Below are 5,136 nucleotides of genomic sequence, written 5' to 3'. Positions count from 1 at the left end.
GACCAATTTTCTCAGTTGAGGTTTAAATAATTTTAAATTCTCGAAGTGTGTAGAGAGAAACTACAATAACATGATTTCTAATTCGAGAATTTTTGCAGAAAAAGCAAAAGTAATTTATCCTATACAAGATGTTCAGTGTTCGCACATGATTGGTGATGATGAACTTATATTGGAGAAGCCACAAGGTAAGTTTTAATATTTTATCAATATTTTGGTATTATATCAAGTGATCTTACGTTTGTTTGTTTATTTGTAGAACAACCGGTAATAAGCGAATTTCGCGTAAAAGCTTGACACAAACAAAAAATCCTAAAAAGAAAGTCAAAGAAGGGCGAGGAAAATGCTAAATTGTATTTTGGTTCATTTACTTTATAATGTAAAATGTTCTTAGACTGATATGGTAACTATGTCAGATATATTTTAATACGATGAAGACCTTTATAAACATGAGCAATCAACAATTGCTATAATGAAAAGTTGATGAGATTATTAGACCCTAGGTTGTTCTTTCAATTTTTGAACTATACTCAATTGCAAGATAAACGACACTAAAATAGAGATAGAGTAAAAAAGTTGGGTGACGTACGAAAAAAATTGTGTAACACATATCGGAGGTTTAGAAGAACTAACGAAACATGTGAATGCAATAACTTTATCTATAAAGATAATTAACCTTACCGATCTGTAATCCCTAGGTAACTTATCTAAGAAGATTTATAAAAAATGATCGTTATCTGTAATCCCTAGGTAACTTATCTACGAATTTAAAGTCTCTAAATAACTTACTTGGGGATATACATATTTCTTTACATGAAGGGGCAGAGCTAGCCCGGCGGAGCTAGCCCTTCGGCTTCGGGTTCTGCCGAACCCAGTAGGTTTGATCCAAACATTATATTTGTTTTAAGAAATTTATTAAATTTGCGCATATTATTAAGTTAGAAACCAATAACTTAAAAAAATAGATCCTGAACCCATAAGCTTCAAATCTTGGCTCCGCCTACATGTGCCAATTTTATGTTACACTTTCAAGAGAGATATTAATATCGACCAACAAGAGTCTTAATCATGAAAGAAATTAATCGAAACCGATGAAAGCAAATTACATTAAGAATATCATCTATAAGGAAATATCAGTTGAGATACGCGTACCTTATAAAATCAAAATAAGTAAGAAAAAACACACGTACCTAATTAAAACTTAATTGTTCATCTTCATAGATTTAGATGATATCCAATCATCTTGACTACAACAAATAAGTCATCATACAACGATCAACATTAATCATTTATAGAAACTTGCACTTTATTCATTTGTGTATGATTATTTATTGAAATCTTTATTTTGATTATATTGAATTATTTTATAAAATCGTATACAATATGACTCGGTATACACGTGCAATGCACCTACCGAGTATAACGACATGACTTGTCATTTTAAGAATTAACGTCCCGTTCAGTGACTTAAGGTCTCAAGCAACTTCGCGATATGTATTATGACCCGTGGGTATGGTCGGGTTTGATTTACTGAAGATTCAAAATTTAAGGAAAAGAACAATCCTTATTTATAAGCTTAAATGGAAATAGTTGACCGGAGAGTTGACTTTTGAGCAAACGACTCCGGAATAGAATTTTGATAATGTCAATAGCTCCGTATGGTAATTATGGACTTAGGAGCGTGTCCGAAAAATTATTCGGAGGTCTGTAGAGGAATTTGGCTTGAAATGGCGAAAGATGAATTTTTGGGAAGTTTGATCGGGGGGGTTAAATTTTTGATATCGGGGTCGGAATTCGATTCTGGAAATTTGAATAGTTTCGTTATGTCAATCATGACTTGTGTGCAAAATTTAAAGTCATTCCGGATTGATTTGATGTGTTTCGGCACAAGATATAGAATTTGATAGTTTAAAGTTCATAGATTTTGATTTGAAGTGCGATTCGTCGTTTTGATGTTGTTTGATGTGATTTGAGAATTCGACTAAGTTCGTATGATATATTAAGACTTGTTGGTAGGTTTGGTTGAGGTCCCGAGGGGCTCGGGCGGGTTTCGGATTGATTTCGGACCATTTTCCTTTCATTTTCCACTGATGTATTCTGCTGGTATCTGGTGCCTCAATCCTTCATCGCGTTCGCGAGGCAAGGATCGCGAACGCATAGTGTATTTGGATGGCAGTAGAATTTTCTTTATCGCGTTCGCGAATATTAGTCCGCATTTGCGTAGAGTTGGGGCAAGTCTTCTTCGCGTACGAGTGATCGCGTTCGCGAAGAGGAACTGAGAAGCTGGCAATATTTGCTCTTCGCATTCGCGAAGGGTGGACAGGGTGTGCATCGCGAACGCGAGAGATGTTACGCGTTCGCGAAGAAGAAAAGGAAGCAGCTGGGGACCATATGCGTTTGGCCTTCGCGTTTGCGTGATGTGCGTCGCGTTCGCGAACGAGGGGATAGTAAACCTTCGCGTTCGCGAAGGGTTAAATCTGGCAGTCGAGGTTATGCTTCGCGAACGCGAAGCAATGGTGGCGAACGCGAAGAAGGCCTATCTGGGCGAAATTAAAAGTCCCAAAATGGGGGTTTGAGTTCCTAACACAAAAATAAATTGGGAGCTCGGTAGAAGGCGATTTTTGGAGAGATTCTTGCGTGGGTGTTTGGGGTAAGTGATTCTTATCCAGTTTTAATTAATTTCCATAATTTTGTCTTTGAATCCATCAATTAATGGGTAAATTAAGTTAAAAAATTTAGAAAAAACCTCTCGGTTTAAATTTAAAATTTGAAAGTCGAGTTGTTATTGGAATTTGATAAAATTGGTATGGTTGAACTCGTATTGGAATGAGTGTTCGGATTTCATGAAAATTATGTCAAGTTCTGAAGGGTCGGGCCCCGCATTGACTTTTGTTGACTTTTTGGAATAAATTTTTAAGTCAACATATTATTATCCGGAATTATTTCCGATGAGTTTTAATGAAGTTATACAATTAATTTGGATAGATTTGAGCTGTCCGGAGGTCATTTCAAGCAAGAGGGCTATTTTGGAATATCGGCCTAACTTCAAAAAGATAAGTGTCTTGCTTAACCTCGAGTTAACCTTTAGGCATCGAGTCTTATGTGTCATTTGTAAAATGTGAAAAATCTTATACGCGAGGTGACAAGTGCGTACTCAGGCTTATATGTGCAAATTTTATTGGATCAAAGTCTTAGGAACTATTGTGTAGTAAATTGGATAATTGTGGACATTTATTAAATCATCTGTTTGCCATGCCTAAATCCTTGTTGTTGAATTTATTTTTATATGACAATTTGATGTGATTGTTACTTGAAATATTCATGTAATTTCATAAGTATTGTTGATTTAATATTTTTTGAAAATTAAATTTCAATATGAATTTTTCCTATGCAAATAATTAATTAAGCAAGTTTAAAAAGAAGTGTTAATATAATTATCTAAATTTGGGTTAATGAAGGCTTTGTTTTATGCTGAGTAATTTCTATCTCTGTTGATTGTTTTTGGGGTGTTATACACATTGTGTGGAGCTTTCGGCTATTTATTGTGAAATTAATTGATTTGGTTGTATCTTTGAAATTTTGGTTGTGGCCATTGGCAAATTATGATAAGAATTGATTTTTGTTATGTTGCCGTGATAATATCCCGTATAAATTGTTGTATTGTGTGAGTTTTTATTTTGAGGAGATAAGGGTGGCATTTTACCATTGATATTATATGGGTATAAGGGTGGCATTTCACTGTTGTTATGTTTGTTAGAATATTGTCTGGGTGGAGCGATAAGGGTGGCTATAGGAGCGATAAGGGTGGCTATTGATATTGTCAGGGCGGAGGGATAAGGGTGGCTATAGGAGAGATAAGGGTGGCTATTGTCAGGGACGATATGTGATGATGTGGAGTTGTGATGTTGGTGATTTTCATGTGATTTTCTTGTATTTATTTTTATACCTTATGCAATTTGTCTTGTTATTGGTAAATTGATAACAATCTGATTTATGTTGAAATTAGGAGCATGTGGCTATTGCCAAGCAGATTATAAAATGAAATGTGGGCACGAGGTGCCGCAAGTAAATGATAATGATATTTGGCACGTGAATTGTCCATGCAGTTGTGATATGAAATGAGGGCACGAGGTGCCGGGAAAATAATATAATTTAACTAAGAGCACGAAGTGCCGTGAAAATATAAAAAATGGGTTGAGACCCGTATTTACGAAAAATATAAAAATGGGCTAAGACCCGTATTCTTATGATTATGAAATGAGATGTCACATGGTGACTTTTAATTGAAAGAATTATATTCAAGATATTTATTTGAGAAAATTATGTTTGAAGAGATTTATTGAAAGAATTGTATTTGAAAGATAATTATTTGAGAAAATTATTTGAAGGAGAGTTATTTGGAAGAATTATATGTGAAAGACATTTATTTGAAGGACTTGATTTAATTAGGTGTAATTATATTTATTAATTATTGAGCGATACTAATGGTGTTCTTGTTGTCTGTTGTGCATATCACTGGCTGTTTTATGTTGCCCTTATTGTTATTTATTTTCTATTATGTTATATATTATATTGCACAAGCTATTAGACTAGTGAGTGTCTTGACTGTACCCCGTCTCTACTCCACTGAGGTTAGTCTTCATACTTATTGAGTACCGACCGTGGTGTACTCATACTATACTTCTGCACATTTTTGTGCAGAGCCATATATTGGGGATATCGGACTTGAGCAGAGTTAAAGCGGGATCGTAAGGATTCAAGGTAGAGCTGCTTGGTCGTCGCAGTTCCTTGGAGTCTTTTCATTTCATTGTATTGTTAATTTTTAATCAAACAATATTGTATATTCAGTCCTCATGATCATTCCATGTATTCAGTTAGAGTTCGTGACTCAATACTACCAGTCTTGAGAGGTTGTATATTCATATTTGTTCCGCTGTTAGTTTTGATTACTTATTTAATTAAAAAAATGGCTTCAAAAATATAATTTAAATCGGCTTACCTAATATTAGAGACTAGGTACCATCACGACGCCTGAGGTGGAATTTTGGGTCGTGACACCGAGAAACTAGTTATATTATATTATATATTTTTTTCTATTATATAGAAGAGCTAAGTGTGGTCGACCAAGGGCAAATTTGA

The sequence above is a fragment of the Nicotiana tabacum genome, chromosome 23 (assembly GCF_000715075.1).
Source record: "Nicotiana tabacum cultivar K326 chromosome 23, ASM71507v2, whole genome shotgun sequence".
Taxonomy (NCBI): Eukaryota; Viridiplantae; Streptophyta; class Magnoliopsida; order Solanales; family Solanaceae; genus Nicotiana; species Nicotiana tabacum.
The sequence above is the reverse complement of the archived record's forward strand: the minus strand, read 5'-3'. Positions refer to the sequence as shown.